Consider the following 18,249-nt stretch of genomic DNA (forward strand, 5'->3'; position numbering starts at 1 on the left):
TCGGACAGTGCGGCGCTCTCTCAGTACTGCCCCTCCGACAGTGCTGCGCTCCCTCAGTACTGCCCCTCCGACAGTGTAGCGCTCCCTCAGTACTGCCCCTCCGACAGTGTAGCGCTCCCTCAGTACTGCCCCTCGGACAGTGCGGCGCTCTCTCAGTACTGCCCCTCCGACAGTGCTGTGCTCTCTCAGTACTGCCTCTTGGACAGTGCGGTGCTCCCTCAGTACTGCCCCTCCGACAGTGTAGCGCTCCCTCAGTACTGCCCCTCCGACAGTGTAGCGCTCCCTCAGTACTGCCCCTCCGACAGTGTAGCGCTCCCTCAGTACTGCCCCTCCGACAGTGTGGTGCTCTCTCCGTACTGCCCGTCCGACAGTGCGGCGCTCTCTAAGTATTGGCCCTCCGACAGTACGGCGCTTCCTCAGTACTGCCCCTCCCACAGTGCAGAGCTCCCTCAGTGCTGCATTGGAGTGTCAGCCTAGATTTTTATGCTCAAATCTCTCGAGTGGGATTTGAACCCACAACCTTTTGACTCCGAGGGAAGAATGCTACCGATTGAGCCACGGCTAACACCTTGATTGATTTTTCCCTTCCTTAACTCGTGTGCCAAATGAGGGCAATGGTATCTCTTCAACCCACTCCCATAGTTGAGATCTGCCAACTCTGCATAGAACCTGGCTGAAGAGACAACGTTCCTGGATTGTGTCACTCAGCACCCTCTGGAGGTTTGTCCTTTAAGTTGTCATAAGGCACTGAGCTTATTTTTGATTGTGAAACTTTATGGAATGCCAATAAAAGTGGGCAGTCTTTGTGTTTAGATGTTTTGGCATCCATAACCTATTAGCCTCAATTACAAATGGCTGATGTTTTCATATAGCGAAGGACATGATGCAATATGAGGTTAAAGAGTAACTAACCAGAAATCAGTTGGCACATGTGCTTTTCCTCATCACCTGTGAGGAGAAGGGGCTGGCTGCTAGTCCACATTTCAACATTTACAGAGAGTGGTGAGAATGTAGAACTCGCTACCACGGAATGGTTGAGGTGAATAGTGTAGATGCATTTAAGGGGAAGCTGGATAAACACATAAAATAGAAAGGAATAGAAGGATATGGTGATGGGGTGAGGTGGGCCGCATGGCCTGTTTCTCTGCTGTATATTCTGTCTAATTTTTGCAACAGGCAAATTGAATGAAACCTCATTTGCCAGTGATCGTGCTGAGTCTGTCGTTTCCTGTTTGCCACAAAATATAATAGGGTACGTGCGGACTGAGTCTTCACTGCTTCCCACCAGCAACATCATCCTGCTTGGAGTATCACGCTCCAAGTGATCAACGAATCAGTACAGGTGGGGACATGATGGAGAGGAAGAGGAAAAAAGATTCTGAACAAATAAAGGATTGAAATAGAAACAGAAGATGCTGGAAACACTCAGCGGGTCAGTCAGCGTCTGGAGAGAGAGAAACAAAACGTTAATCCTGTTTCTCCACAAACGCTGCCTGAGTATTTCCAGCATTTTCTGTGAATATGTCGTCATCATCATAGGCGTTCCCTTGAAGCGAGGATGACTTGCTTCCACGCCAAAAAGGGATGAGTTCACAGGTGTTTCGATGAAGGACCTAATATTCCAGGTCCTGAATTACATCCCGAAGGGTGGAAGATGCCTGTGGGTGGATTATTTTAACGTGGGGTGACCGTTGCACACCAGCCACCACACGGGCTTGACAGAGCGAGGTCTTGGTCCAGGGGCAAGGGTTAACCAGGACGACTGGAGACCAGCTCTGCTACACGGACGCAGTGCGCGCACATATCGCAGTGTGGGCTGGGCCCCGATCACGACCCTCTACAGTCTCTCGCCGCTGCTTCGCCCCGACCTCACCGATATATACTCTGGGTAGGTGTAATTATACTATCAATATGGTGTTAATCATCGTGCAATTACACACATCTCTCTGTGTCTCAGGTTAAGTATGTTAGAAAATGCTTCACTAAACAATGTACCTACAAAATTGTTTCTTTGCAACATAGCAGAACAATTCACAGCCCATCAGTTGACTTATTGGAGAGCTGGCTGCAAATTAGCTCCAAGTAGGTCTCGGTACTTGTCTAAAACATCACAGTAATCATATCTCCACACTTATAGCTGCTTCAGTGGGTAGATGCACTGCCTGCTGTGGTACTGCGGCCCACAGACCTGAGTGAGCTGGGATAGGGATGCTACAAGAGGTCTCAATGCTTCTGGGTGGGTGGACTAATTTAATTGGACCATAAAGGGTGGCACTGGGTAACCCAGTGGCACCAGGACAGAAACAGCACTACAAGTGCCCGCTCAGTTTGAGGGGGGTGGCAAAGCCAATAGAACCTTCTTACAGATAGTCCAATTAAATGATTGCAGGGATGAGGGACTTCAGTTACATGGATAGACTGGAGAAGCTGGGGTTGTTCTCCTTGGAGCAGAGAAGATTGAGAGGAGATTTGATCGAGGTGTTCAATATCATGAGGGGTCTTGTCAGAGTAGATAGAGAGAAACTGTTCCCATTGGTGGAAGGGTCGAGAACCAGAGGTCACAGATTTAAGATGATTGGCAGAAGAACCAAAGGCGACATGAGGAAAAACGTTTTTACGCAGCGAGTGGTTGGGATCTGGAATGCGCTGCCTGAGAGGGTGGTGGAGGCAGACTCAATCGCGGCTTTCAAAAGGGAGTTGGATAAGTACCTGAGGGGGGAAAAGTTGCAGGGCTACGGGGAAAGGACGGGGAGTGGGACTGGCTGAGGGGCTCTTGCAGAGAGCCGGCACGGGCTCAATGGGTCGAATGGCCTCCTTCCGTGCTTCACGGTCAATGATACAGTTGACGTCCTGTGGGGCCCACTGGTGGCGGAAGGCCTCAAGCGTAATGGTGGGCACTGTGTGGTCCCTCTCCCGGGCACCGGCACACGCAAAATCCGTGGAAGAGAGGCAGGCAGTGACATTCTATGTGGGGGAGGTACAAAATGAATCAGGGGTCCTGCTTTTGGTCACTTTCTCGGAACCCCCGTTGAAAAGTGCCTGTGGATGCTGGATGAGAAGAGGCAAGATTGGGGTCACTTCCGATGCCCCCCTTCCCACAGGCTCACGTGGGAAGAATGGCTACTTAGGAGTGCAGCTTGCACCTATTCAGTTGTATGAAGCTCTGGTCAGACCCCATTTGGAGTAACTGCGTCCAGTTCTGGGCCCCGCCCTTCAGGAAGGGTATATTGGCCTCGGGGAGGGGACAGCGCAGATTGCCCAGAATGATGCCGGGGCTAAAAGGCTTAAATCACGAGGACAGGTTGCACAGACTGGGCTTGTATTCCCTTGGGTTTAGAAGGCTGAGGGGTGATCTAATTAAAGTGTTTAAGATGATTAAAGGATTCGATAGAGTCGATCAAAATGGTTTCCTCTGGTGGGGGCAGTCCAGAACAAGGGGGCATCACCTTCAAATCAGTGCCAGGCCGTTCAGGGGTGATGTCAGGAAGCACTTCTTCACACAATGGGGAGTGGGAATCTGGAACTCTCTCCCCCAAAAAGGCTGTGGATGCTGGGGGTCAATTGGAGCTTTCAAGACTGAGATCGATGGATATTTTGGGGGGTAAGGGGATCGAGGGATATGGAGCAACGGTGGGTAAATGGAGTTGAGGTATCGATCAGCCATGATCTAATTACATAGAATGTACAGCACAGAAACAGGTCATTCGGCCCAACTGGTTTATGCTCCGCACGAGCCTCCTCCCACCCTATCAGCACAACCTTCTATTCCTTTTCCTTCATGTCTTTATCTAGCTTCTTAAATGCATTTTTGAATGGCAGAGCAGGCTTGAGGGGCTGAATGGCCTCCTGCTGTTCCTAATGTAACAGGCTCGAGGGGCTGAACGGCCTCCTCCTGTTCCTAATGTAACAGGCTCGAGGGGCTGAACGGCCTCCTCCTGTTCCTAATGTAACAGGCTCGAGGGGCTGAACGGCCTCCTCCTGTTCCTAATGTAACAGGCTCGAGGGGCTGAATGGCCTCCTCCTGTTCCTAATGTAACAGGCTCGAGGGGCTGAACGGCCTCCTCCTGTTCCTAATGTAACAGGCTCGAGGGGCTGAACGGCCTCCTCCTGTTCCTAATGTAACAGGCTCGAGGGGCTGAACGGCCCCCTCCTGTTCCTAATGTAACAGGGTCGGGGGCTGAATGGCCTCCTCCTGTTCCTAATGTAACAGGCTCGAGGGCCTGAATGGCCTCCTCCTGTTAAAATGAACCTAACCCCAGTAAATATACAGTGTAATCTGTGCTACCAATCTGTGCTACCAACCAGTGCTGAGGAACACCTTCCGATAGCTGATCTCAAGCCTCCCCTTCTAATATTGACCATGCGGAATACATAGAATAGTATCCAACAAGCAGTTGGCGTCCCTTATCTTTTTAAATGTAAGTGTTTGGTGAATTGTGCAGTGTGGTAACAGGGGTAATACTGGTGGACAGTGTACCACACGGCACTACTGATTGCTCGTGCCAATGGTCTAGGGTGCAAAGTACAATGCCAATCCCTTTACTGCCTGAAGGATCCTCAGTCGCATCGCTCTCTTCACGTCACTTGCTGGGCTACACAGGGCAGTCAGTAATTCGATATATGCTTCTATTCTTCAGCTCTCAGAGACACTGTGGAGGGTTAAAGCCGAGGAATTGGAGCAGAGGCTGTTGCACTGGACTTGTTCACTTTGTTTAAGGGGAGCTCTCGGCTGACAACTGCCTTTAAGGGTTGTTGACCACCTCGCCTGGCAGACTTCTGCCCTCCAGAAAGTCCCGGAGACTCAGGATTGCGGGGAACCAGAGAAAGACGCAGGTAAACCAATTTTGCAACGAATTAATTCCCTCCCTCCCCCCATACAATTGCTCTTCCGATGCTTTAAGATTGTGCTTTGGAAAAATGTCGGCGGGCACAAATGACCAGTGAACACGAGGGTTACCTATTAAAGGTGCAAGGAGAGGGGAGAGTAAACTCGGTACTTTGTCTGAGTTTAAGCCGCTCTATTCGGTCCCCAGCGCGATTTAACCGCAAGAGTCAGCCGGTTTCAAATGTTCATTTCCTCCACATGTGTCCCCGGGGGAAGTCAGCCGGATTGATTGACAGCCCGGATTGATTGACAACCGGCGTGTTCATTTCCCAGTCGGGAAACAGACTTGCGAATGTTGTGGTCACATTTAAAACCTTTCTTTTGGGGGGGGTGAGACCACTTTGTCGTCTGACAAAAAATGCAAAACTTCAGGAGCTGGGACACTCGAGTCAGTTTTGAAACCGAGCTTCTGAAAAGGGCACGGTTAACCCTTGCAAAGCTGTGTGTAAATGGGCAAATACTGTCACCTTTTAGTGATTTGGTGCCAAAAATGCCGTTGTGTTTCTTGTGGATTTTTTGATGGTGAAACTGGCGAGTGGATTTTCTAAGCATTTCACCTCCTCAGATTTCCCACATTACAACAGTGACTCACTCCACTTCAAAAGTACTTCATTGGCTGTAAAGAGCTTTGGGACATCCGTGAAAGGCGTTATATAGAAGGCGCTATATAAATGCAAGCTCTTTCCTTACTGCATAGAAGAGCCTCTATATCCTCCAATTTAGGAATTTGTATAAAGCTTCTGTTATAAAGCAAAGCTGTGACCCTAGTTCTGTCATAAAGTCACTGGATCTAAGCTTACAATTCCTTTTTTCAAAATGTCTCCCCTCCTTGCCTAACACACTGACTGGTACTGATAGTTCCTGGGCAGTGGTCAGCCTCTGATGACGTCCCCCAAGTGGTCCACTCTGCTTCGCCCTAGCTGGTGAGTGTCGAAAAGCTATTCAACCAGGTTAGATGCTGGACTCGCCTGATGTTGATATCTGCGTTTTCCAGCAGCAGTCAATGGATAACATAGAAACATAGAAAATAGGTGCAGGAGCAGGCCATTCGGCCCTTCGAGCCTGCACCACCATTCAATATGATCATGGCTGATCATTCACCTCAGTACCCCATTCCTGCTTTCTCTCCATACCCCTTGATCTCTTTAGCCGTAAGGGCCACATCTAACTCCCTTTTGAATATATCCAACGAACTGGCTTCAACAACTTTCTGTGGTAGAGAATTCCACAGGTTCACAATTCTCTGAGTGAAGAAGTTTCTCCTCATCTCGGTCCTAAATGGCTTACCCCTTACCCTTAGACTATGACCCCTGGTTCTGGACTTCCCCAACATCGGGAACATTCTTCCTGCATCTAACCTGTCCAATCCCGTCAGAATTCTATACGCTTCTATGAGATCCCCTTTCATTCTTCTAAACTCCAGTGAATATAAGCCTAGTCGATCCAGTCTCTCCTCATATGTCAGTCCTGTGTTCCTGAGAATCAGTCTGGTGAACCTTTGCTGCACTCCCTCAATAGCAAGAATGTCCTTCCTCCGATTAGGAGACCAAAACTGAACACCAGATGAGGCCTCACCAAGGCCCTGTACAACTGCAGTAAGACCTCCCTGCTCCTATACTCAAATCCCCTCGCTATGAAGGCCAACATGCCATTTGCCTTCTTCACCGCCTGCTGTACCTGCATGCCTACCTTCAATGACTGATGTACCATGACACCCAGGTCTCGTTGCAACTCCTCTTTTACTAATCTGTTACCATTCAGATAATAATCTGCCTTCATGTTTTTGCCACCAAAGTGGATAACCTCACATTTATCCACATTATATCGGGAAGCAGAGACTCTGACTGCTTTTCCGTGTTTCCACCCAGTTCCACGGTTGCTGAGGCCAGTTGCTGCCGTTGTTGATTGAGACTGGCCAACATGGTTTGCAAGGCTCAATGCCACATGATATCCATTTGGGGGGAAAGGAACCCCTGAGTCTAATTTTGTTTCTGTAAATCATTCTGTCTGCTCAGTGAACAATGACTGGATCGTGTGGAGCAGGGAGATCCCAAGGTGTGATCCCTGATCTGTACTGGCAAACAGTGGAGATGCTAAAATTGAAATGAGTATCCCTGAGCTATAGGGGAGGGACGAGGGATTTCAGCCAGGCTCAGATTGGTGTCCCTCCCATCATGGTGAAATCGTCATCATATCATCATAGGCAGTCCCTCAAAATCGAGGAAGACTTGCTTCCACTCTAAAAATGAGTCCTTAGGTGGCTGAACAGTCCAATACGGGAACCACAGTCCCTGTCACAGGTGGGACAGACAGTGGTTGAGGGAAAGGGAGGGTGGGACTGGTTTGCCGCACGCTCTTTCCGCTGCCTGATTTCTGCATGCTCTCGGCGATGAGATTCGAGGTGCTCATGGTCAAATAGCTCACTGACAATCAGCGTCCAAGCACGCACATAGAAATGTAGAAATTTACAGCACGGAAGGAGGCCATTTCGGCCCATCGTGTCCGCGCCGGCCGACCAAGACCTACCCAGCCTAATCCCACTTTCCAGCTCTCGGTCCGTAGCCCTGTAGGTTACGGCACTTCAAGTGCACATCCAAGTACTTTTTAAATGTGGTGAGGGTTTCTGCCTCTACCACCCTTTCAGGCAGTGAGTTCCAGACCCCCACCACCCTCTGGGTGAAGACATTTCCCCTCAAATCCCCTCTAAACCTCCCCCCAATTACTTTAAATTTATGCCCCCTGGTTGTTGACCCCTCTGCCAAGGGAAACAGGTCCTTCCTATCCACTCTATCCAGGCCCCTCATCATTTTATACACCTCAATCAAGTCTCCCCTCAGCCTCCTCTGTTCCAAAGAAAACAACCCCAGCCTATCCAATCTTTCCTCATCGCTAAAATTCTCCAATCCTGGCAACATCCTGGTAAATCTCCTCTGCACCCTCTACAGTGCAACATCCTGGTAAATCTCCTCTGCACCCTCTCCAGTGCAACATCCTGGTAAATCTCCTCTGCACCCTCTCCAGTGCAACATCCTGGTAAATCTCCTCTGTACCCTCTCCAGTGCAACATCCTGGTAAATCTCCTCTGCACCCTCTCCAGTGCAACATCCTGGTAAATCTCCTCTGTACCCCCTCCAGTGCAACATCCTGGTAAATCTCCTCTGTACCCTCTCCAGTGCAACATCCTGGTAAATCTCCTCTGTACCCTCTCCAGTGCAACATCCTGGTAAATCTCCTCTGTACCCTCTCCAGTGCAACATCCTGGTAAATCTCCTCTGTACCCTCTCCAGTGCAACATCCTGGTAAATCTCCTCTGCACCCTCTCCAGTGCAACATCCTGGTAAATCTCCTCTACCCTCTCCAGTGCAACATCCTGGTAAATCTCCTCTGCACCCTCTCCAGTGCAACATCCTGGTAAATCTCCTCTGCACCCTCTCCAGTGCAACATCCTGGTAAATCTCCTCTGTACCCTCTCCAGTGCAACATCCTGGTAAATCTCCTCTGTACCCTCTCCAGTGCAACATCCTGGTAAATCTCCTCTGCACCCTCTCCAGTGCAATCACATCCTTCCTGTAATGCGGTGACCAGAACTGCACGCAGTACTCCAGCTGTGACCTAACTAGTGTTGTGCTGAGGGACAACCACTTGGGCGAGATACCAGAGGGCTACCAGTGCCCATGGAACCAAACACTGGCAAGTGTCACTGACATCAGGGGTAAGGGAGAAAAAACTGGACCAAGAATTGGAGGAGAAAGAAAGGCCACAGAGAATGTGTGTTCTCAACAGAATTCAGACTCCCCTCCCCCAGCGGGAAGAACCTTTGAGTTTGTAAACGCACGAATTGAGATAAAGATTTGATTGTTTTAATTGGCAAACCTCATGCCATAAATAGAACCTCAATTTCAGTTTGCTTCAGCAGACCCAACATGTTTTGCAGAAGGGATGCCAATGACAGAATATTCTTTCGCTCCTTTTTGAGCAATGGCGCCACGTACAACGCAGCCCGCAAAGCTTTGAGCAGCATCCATACATTGGTGAGCTTCCAACATTGTCAGTCTTGTGACCCCCGCTCTACTGCTCCCCAAACTTTGCTGCATTCTAAATGGGGGGCGCTGGAGGAGCCGAGATTTGTTTTTCCAGCTGCGGTCCTTGAGTGCTCATCCCGACAATGCTGTACAAGAGCTTCCTCTCGTGGGCAGAGGCAGATGTACACGGTTAGCTAGGTTTTATTTCACGAAGGAGGAGGGGGCGGGACTGGCATGTTTGCTGATTCTGAAACCGAGGAGGGGAAAAGTCATTTCAAAGATCAGAACCAGAGGGACACAGATTGACGATAATCGGCGATGGAACCAGAGGGGGAGATGGGGAGAATGTGTTTACGCAGCGAGTTGTTGTGATCGGGAACGCGCTGCCTGAAAGGGCGGTGGGAGCAGATTCAATAGTGACTTTCAAACCGGGAATTGGGTAAATACTGGAAGGGGAAAAATTCACAGGGCTGTGGGGGAAAGAGCAGGGGGGAGTGGGACTGATTGGATCGCTCTGTCACAGAGCCGACACAGCACGGGCAACGATGGGCCCAATGGCCTCCTCCTGTTGCTGTGCCATTCTGTGATTGTATAAGCCTCGATCCCCTGAACCTAGGCAAACTGATGGTTTGATATTGAGTGACCCGGGGGATTAGAGTGACGTCCCTGTGTGTTGGTCTGAGGCTCTGACCCCAACTGATGAACAGAGACTCCACGATGCACCTTGAACCTTTCTCTGAGCTCGATTGTTCTCGCTGTTTCAGAAGCATCAATTTGCTGTTTGCGCTGGACATGAGCTGGAGTCATAGAAACATAGAGCCAGCACCGCCATTCAATATGATCATGGCTGATGATGCAACTTCAGTACCCCACTCCTGCTTTCTCTCCATAGTCCCTGATCTCTTTAGCCGTAAGGGCCACATCTAACTCCCTTTTGAATATATCTAACGAACTGGTCTCAACAACTCTCTGCGGTAGAGAATTCCACAGGTTCATAATTCTCTGAGTGAAGAAGTTTCTCCTCATCTCAGTCCTAAATAGCTTACCCCTTATCCTTAGACTGTGACCCCTGGTTCTGGACTTCCCCAACATCGGGAACATTTTTCCTGCATCTAACCTGTCCAATCCCTTCAGAATTTTATATGTTTCTATGAGATCCCCTCTCATTCTTCTAAATTCCAGTGAATATAAGCCTAGTCGATCCAGTCTCTCCTCATATGTCAGTCCTGCCATCCAGGACATCAGCCTGGTGAACCTTCACTGCACTCCCTCAATAGCAAGAATGTCCTTCCTCAGATTAGGAGACCAAAACTACACACAATACTCAAGGTGTGGTCTCACCAAGGCCCTGTACAACTGCAGCAAGACCTCCCTGCTCCTATACTCAAATACTCTCGCTATAAAGGCCAGCATGCCATTTGCCTTCTTCACCGCCTGCTGTACCTGCATGCCAACCTTCAATGACTGATGTACCATAACACCCAGGTCTCGTTGCACCTCCCCTTTTCCTAATCTGTCACCATTCAGATAATAATCTGCCTTCCTGTTTTTGCCACCAATGTGGATAACCTCACATTTATCCACATTATACTGCATCTGCCATGCATTTGCCCACTCACCTAACCTGTCCAAGTCACCCTGCAGCCTCTTGGCGTCCTCCTCACAGCTCACACTGCCACCCAGCTCAGTGTCATCTGCAAACTCGGAGATATTACATTTGAGAATATAATGTCACCGTGTTAGGGTGAGGGTGACTTTATTTTGTTGAAGCAGAGAGTTTATTTTGATGAGGGATGAATCCATACTGGGAAGTGGGGAGGGGGTTGACTCAATACTGGGATCAATTCGTCGGGGAGAGTGACTGCTGGGTGGCTTCAACAGGGTGGATCTGTGACAGGGTGATTATATTGCATGATATTGGCCACTGACACACACGCCTGTTACAATACAGAGGTTGCTTGCACACATGCACATCATACCTGGCTCAGCATTTGCTCGTGTGACAAAACTAACCAGGGGGCAGAGATTTAAAGTAATCGGTAGAAGGATTAGAGGGGAGTTGAGAACTTTTTTTACCCAGAGGGTGGTGGGGTCTGGAACTCACTTCCTGAAAGGGTGGTAGAGGCAGAAACCCTCACCACATTTAAAAAGTACTTGGATGTGCACTTGAAGTGCCGTAACCTACAGGGCTACTGACAGAGAGCTGGAAAGTGGGATTAGGCTGGGTAGCTCTTGGTCGACCGGCACAAACACAGACTCCTTCTGTGCCATAAATTTCTATGATTCTATACATGTAGGCACATTTTACTAGAGCGTGGAGCGGCTTCAAAAGAGGTAGGGGTTTAATATGCTAATTTTCCATGTATTTTAAATGATATGGAGTGAGCTTTATGTGTTAGGGTGGCAACTACTGGTCCCAAATTCCTTGTGGAGTTGGCTTAAGCTCTTGTTCTTGAAAATCTCACATTTGGAGAAAGCCCTTGGAGCGTAGATAGGAGCAGATGTTCACTGAGGCAGTCGGCTGCTCCAGAAGGATGGGGATCGGAGAGTTCTTGGGGGAAGGGAGGAGGGATCTGTGTTGCAGTGGATTAGACCCTTGCCTTTCACCTCCAGGACCAAGGTTCAAGTCCAGCCCGGATTGAAAGTCTCACTCTACCTTAAGCGCTCTCATAAGAACATAAGAACTAGGAGCAGGAGTAGGCCACGTGGCCCCTCGAGCTTGTTCCGCCATTTAATACGATCATGGCTGATCCGATCATGGACTCAGCTCCACTTCCCTGCTGGCTCCCCATAACCCCTTATTCTCTTATCTCTCAATCCAGTTTCTAGTAGGCATGGACTTGGTCGCAACAATTCAGGAATAAATTAGCAATCTCGCTCTGAGTGGAGAATGGTTGGTGTGGGAAATGGAGAAATGATGCAGTCGGGTGCTGTTTAGAGGTTGGGGCAAAGTAGAGGTAGATTCAGTCTGTACCTAACTATGCTACCATCATCATAGGCGGCTCCTCGAACGAGGATGACTTGCTTCCACACGAGTTCACAGATGTTTCAATGAAGCACCCGATGTTCCAGTCCTGAACTCCAGTTGAGAGGGGTGGAAGATGCCTGTGCGTGGATTTTTTTAACGTGGGGTGACCGTTGCACACCAGCCACCACACGGGCTTGGTCCAGTGGCAAGGGTTAACCAGGACAACTGGAGACCAGCTCTGCTGCACGGACCTAGTGCGTACACATATCGCAGTGTGGGCTGGTCCGTGCTGCCCCTGGGCCCTCGCCTCCTCTGGGCCCCGTACCCTCATTCGCCGTACCTCTGCCGCAATGTTCCAGGGCCTGGCGCTCCAGCTCTATTTATAGCCCCGACTTGCGGTGGTGGTCTCACACAGGTCGGGGCTGCCCACAATGTTCCAGGGCCACTATGCTATACCTGACTTAGGAGTACGTCATGTGGTTACTTGTTCCATTCCCCAGCCCAAATATCCTTCAATTTGATTCATAAAAAATCAAATGGATAATGGATTTAATTTTGGAACGCGTTGGGCTCCCTCAGAGTATTGTCTGAGGATGATCTTCTGAACTGCCTATGGAACCAGGACTTGTAACCACTGCATGGTATGACACTGAACCATACAGATCAGGAAGTTCCATCCTCATTAACCTCAGTTGGGGCAACAGCGGGGAGCTTTGAATCAGCCTCGATGCTCTCGGGAGGTCTAGCCATACGTCCAGGTCCCAGTGACTTTTATTAGAAATATACATGTGCAGATTCTGAGTGAAGACGACAGTGGGCTTAGCTGTGATAGCCTCCACATCGAATGACCGCTGTCACGCGCTGTCATTGCTCACACATGGAGGATGGCGACTTCAGCGAGGTGCAGCAGGGCTGCGATCATCATTCGAGCCGTCCACAAGGACGACACCAGAACAGAGAGGATATACTTCTCAGGAAAGACTGAACAGGCTGGGACTCTTCCCTCTAGAAAAGAGAAGGCCGAGGGATGATCTGACAAAGGTCTTTTAAAATTATCAAAGGGTTTGATAGGGTAGACGTAGAGAAGATGTTTCCACTTGTGGGTGGGGTAGAGACCAGAACTAGGGGGCCATCAATATCAGACAGTCACTAAACAATCCAATGGGGAATTCAGGAGAAACCTCTTTACCCAGAGCAGGGTGAGAATGTGGGACTCGTTGCCACAGGGAGGGGTCGAGGCGAATAGTATCGATGTATTTAAGGGAGAAGCTGGATAAACACATGGGGGGGGAAAGGAATAGAAGGATATGGTGATGGGGTGAGATGGAGGCGGGTGGGAGGGGGCTGGTGTGGAGTTTAACACCGGCACGGAGCGGTGGGCCCAATGGCCTGTTTCTGCGGTGTACACTTAGGGGCATAATCTTAGAATAAGGGGCCGCCCATTTAAAACTGAGATGAGGAGGAATTTCTTCTCTCAGAGGATTGTAAATCTGTGGAATTCGCTGCCTCAGAGAGCTGTGGAAGCTGGGACATTGAATAAATGCAAGACAGAAATAGACAGTTTCTTAACCGATAAGGGGATAAGGGGTTATGGGGAGCGGGCAGGGAAGTGGAGCTGAGTCCATGATCAGATCAGCCATGATCGTATTAAATGGCGGAGCAGGCTCGAGGGGCCAAATGGCCGACTCCTGCTCCTATTTCTTATATTCTTATGTAACTCTAGTGTGGGTGGCCCCAGCCAGGAGAAGAGGGGTAAGACGTGGAAACTGGAGAGCAAATTGGATAAACCAAAATGCGCTCGGTGTGTTGAATTCTTGCTCTGAGCTGTGGAGCTGTTGGGTTGAAGAATAACTTCAGAAGGCTCTTAAGACAGTTCATAGACAACACTGGCAGGGGCCTAGGTGGAGGTTATCTGCTTGACTCTTTCAGTTGGCGATTGTATCCTGGAAAATCTAAAAGGGGAAGCCAAGAAAATAAAATCGATGTATTTTTTAAATGACTCCATCTTCATTATAACATGATCCTGGGAACCCAGTGTATATTTATCTCCTAACCAGGTGCTTAGTATCATTAATATCCCATAATTTATTTTCTCTTATAATAGCCTCGTGCAAGAAAGTTGGGAGCCAAGGGCAAGATGCTCTGGTTTTCTTTACTCCCAGTTGTTTCCCCTTCGTTTCCTCCCCACCCACCCCGTGCTCCTGAAACCTTTCTCCTCACCGAAGGGCACTGGTCATCTTCAAGTACCTTGTCCAAATGACCATTCTTCATCAGTGAGCCGAGTCAGTGAGTTGCAGCAGCCTTCTCGACAACCGTGATCAGTCTTGCCCGAGTTACACCGGTTTGGCTGACAGACACAATCGGTTCTTTATCTTAAATCACAAGTTTTAGAACGTGACTGTGCTTGTGCATTGGGAGCACGGAAGGGCTTTCAGCCTTCCCCTGCTCTTGTCCACAGCCCTGTGCCTCACAGCTCTATTGTTGGGAATCATTGCAAGAGCACACATGAACTCTGCGGTTTCAGATTGAGAAATGAATCAGAAATAATATATTTTTTTTACTATTTTATTTCAGTCTGGGAAAAGTTGACAAAATCTGCAAGTGGAAACGTAATTGGACTCAAAAACTTGGGTGTCTATGGTGCTCACCCAGCACTCTGAGCACTTTGAAAGGTGGAAAGGAGAACATAGGAAGGAACACAGGAACAGGAGGAGGCCATTCAGCCCCTCGAGCCTGTTACATTAGGAACAGGAGAAGGCCATTCAGCCCCTCAAGCCTGTTACATTAGGAACAGGAGGAGACCATTCAGCCCCTCGAGCCTGTTACATTAGGAACAGGAGGAGGCCATTCAGCCCCTCGAGCCTGTTACATTAGGAACAGGAGGAGGCCATTCAGCCCCTCGAGCCTGTTACATTAGGAACCGGAGGAGACCATTCAGCCCCTCGAGCCTGTTACATTAGGAACAGGAGGGGGCCATTCAGCCCCTCGAGCCTGTTACATTAGGAACAGGAGGAGGCCGTTCAGCCCCTCGAGCCTGTTACATTAGGAACAGGAGGAGGCCATTCAGCCCCTCGAGCCTGTTACATTAGGAACAGGAGGAGGCCATTCAGCCCCTCGAGCCTGTTACATTAGGAACAGGAGGAGGCCGTTCAGCCCCTCGAGCCTGTTACATTAGGAACAGGAGGAGGCCATTCAGCCCCTCGAGCCTGTTACATTAGGAACAGGAGGAGGTCGTTCAGCCCCTCGAGCCTGTTACATTAGGAACAGGAGGGGGCCATTCAGCCCCTCGAGCCTGTTACATTAGGAACAGGAGGAGGCCGTTCAGCCCCTCGAGCCTGTTACATTAGGAACAGGAGGAGGCCATTCAGCCCCTCGAGTCTGTTACATTAGGAACAGGAGGAGGCCGTTCAGCCCCTCGAGCCTGTTACATTAGGAACAGGAGGAGGTCGTTCAGCCCCTCGAGCCTGTTACATTAGGAACAGGAGGAGGCCATTCAGTCCCTCGAGCCTGTTACATTAGGAACAGGAGGAGGTTGTTCAGCCCCTCGAGCCTCAGGGACGATCTGTATCTTACCTCCATCGACCCACCTTGGCTCTGTAACCCCTAACATCTTTGTCTGACAAAAATCTATCAATTTCAGTTTTGAAATTTCCAATTGACCACCCCACCCCCCCTCCACCCCCAGCATCAACAGCTTTTTGGGGGAGAGAGTTCCAGATTCCCACTGCCCTTTGTGTGAAGAAGTGCTTCCTGACATCACCCCTGAATGGCCTGGCTCTGATTTTAAGATGATGCCCCCTTGTTCTGGACTCCCTCTCCGTCCCTCCCCCCCCGCCCCCACCAGAGGAAGTAGTTTCTCTCTATCTATCCGATCAAATCCTTTAATCATCTTAAACACCTCGATTAGATCACCCCTTAATCTTCTACACGCAAGGGAACACAAGTCTAACTTGTGCAGCCTGTCCTCATAATTTAACCCTTTTAGCCCCTGGGGCTAAAAAAGGGGAGAACAGAGGTTGGAGAAGTGTTAAAGAGAAGAGATTAGGAGGCGTTTGGAAGCAGGAAAGGAAGATGCTGAGGTGAAGGGATTTAGGGAAGGTGTGCAAGAGGACAGGGACATAGTGGGTGAAAGAATGGATGCTGGTGAGGGTCAAGGGTGCTTGCAGAGATACGTGACTGAGGAGAACACAGGGGTTCGGGTGTGGTGAAACCGTAGAAAAATTTGCACACTGGGCTGGGGATCTTGTAGTCGATTGATTATATAATGTGGACCGAACATGATTTGGAAAGTATGGGGTATGTGTTGCATACATGCAAGAGGAGTTTACTGAAGCAGTAATTGTCCTGGTCAGATGCGTAACACATGATTCTCTGTGAAGCACAAAGTGCCAAAATAAAATCCCAGCAAGTATCCTACCTTTCAACTGTCTCGTATTGTGTGGGTCGTCACATGCTTAAAGTCTCTGCAAGGACTCATTGTTGATCCAGTTCTTAAACAGAGAAGAAATTCATTCACCCCCCCCCCCACCCAAGACCTCTAAATATTCCAGAGGTAACAGATCTCCCCCCCTCTTGCAGAGGTGCCGACCCATGTTACAAATGGTTGTCCAGCACTTCACCCAAGTATCCATTCTTCATTTAGGTCTCACAGTTTAAAAAGAAGTGAGTCTAGGCAGCGAGCGTTGACCAGGCAGCAAGGGCTGTTTGACAGGCTGAGCTCGAACTCCACACATGCACAGGAACAGCATAGGAACAGGAGGAGGCCATTTAGCCCCTTCAATCTATCCGCCATTCAATGAGATCATGGCTGATCTGTGAGCTAACTCTATCCCCTTGGTGAACAGAAATTTATCAATCTCCGATTTAAAATGAACAATTGATCCCCAGCATCAGTTGCCGTTTGCGGAAGAGAGTTCCAAACGTCTACCACCCTTTGTGTGTAGAAATGTTTCCTAACTTCACTCCTGAAAGGTCTGGCTCTAGTTTGTAGATTATGCCCCCTAGTCCTAGACTCCCCAACCAGCGGGAATAGTTTCTATCTACCTTATGTGTTCCCCTTAATATCTTGAAAACGTCGATCAGATCACCCCGTAACCTTCTAAATTCCATGGAATACCACCCCAATTTCTGTAATCTCTCCTCGTAATTTAACCCTTGGAGTCCGGTAAACTTACGCTGATTTTGCTCAGACTTTGCTCGCTCAATAGTGATCAGGTTTTAGAAGCCCAGCTAATATTCCACCCCACCCCAGTCCAAAGAGACACCCAATTGCAGAATGCCTAAGCTACCCTGACTGACATAGACTAACTCAGCATGTGACTGGGTTACTATGTAGCGTACTCGCACTCACTTCAGGTGGAGTAGGGAATTCTACTTGATGGCTCACTGGGTAAATGCACTGTATGTGATGGTTCTAAGTTCTTCAGTGGCACAGTAGTCCACAAATACACATCTTTGTTTGGGGCAGGGGATGGTCAGTCCTGAGCGTCAGAACAATATTTTTTTACCTCTTTTCCCATTAGTTCCTCAAGGGATGGGTTCCATGGGGTCCTCTGGTATTTGCCCAAATGGTGGTAGCACTCTCTCTCGCCTCTGAGTCAGCAGGTTGTGAGTTCAAGTCCCACTCCAGAGATTTGGGCACAAAAATCTAAGCTGACACTACAGGACTGAGGGAGTGCCGCACTGTCGGAGGGGCAGTGCTGAGGGAGCACCGCACTGTCGGAGGAATGGTACTGAGGGAGCGCCGCACTGTCGGAGGGGCAGTACTGAGGGAGTGCCGCACTGTCGGAGGGGCAGTACTGAGGGAGCGCTGTACTGTCGGAGGGGCAGTACTGATGGAGTGCTGCACTGTTGCAGGGGCAGTACTGAGGGAGCGCCGCACTGTCGGAGGGGCAGTACTGAGGGAGCGCCGCACTGTCGGAGGGGCAGTACTGAGGGAGTGCCGCACTGTCGGAGGGGCAGTACTGAGGGAGTGCCGCACTGTCGGAGGGGCAGTACTGAGGGAACGCTGCACTGTCGGAGGTGCAGTACTGAGGGAGCGCCGCAGTGTCGGAGGGGCAGTACTGAGGGAGTGCTGCAGTGTCGGAGGGGCAGTACTGAGGGAGCGCTGCACTGTCGGAGGTGCAGTACTGAGGGAGCGCTGCACTGTCGGAGGTGCAGTACTGAGGGAGCGCCGCACTGTCGGAGGTGCCTACCCTCTCAGGTGGATGTAAAAGATCCCATGGCCACTATTTCGAAGAAGAGCAGGGGAGTTCTTCCCGGTGTCGTGGGGACAATATTTATTCCTCAATCAGCATCACTAACACAGATGACCTGGTCATTATCACATTGCTGTTTGTGGGAGCTTGCTGTGCGCAAATTGGCTGCCGTGTTTC

At 49.7% G+C, this 18,249-nt stretch overlaps 1 protein-coding gene across 1 annotated transcript in view; it reads left to right on the top strand.

Moving 5' to 3' along the window:
• The first annotated feature begins 4,670 nt into the window (after window positions 1-4,670).
• LOC139241020 (zinc transporter ZIP10-like) overlaps window positions 4,671-18,249 on the top strand; it is a 52,588-nt gene continuing 39,009 nt past the window's right edge. Inside the window, exon 1 of the mRNA XM_070869724.1 lies at window positions 4,671-4,833. The gene's annotated coding sequence lies outside the window, so the exon portion shown is untranslated. The remainder of the gene's footprint in view (window positions 4,834-18,249) is intronic.

Source organism: Pristiophorus japonicus, chromosome X (assembly GCF_044704955.1).
Source record: "Pristiophorus japonicus isolate sPriJap1 chromosome X, sPriJap1.hap1, whole genome shotgun sequence".
Taxonomy (NCBI): domain Eukaryota; kingdom Metazoa; phylum Chordata; class Chondrichthyes; family Pristiophoridae; genus Pristiophorus; species Pristiophorus japonicus.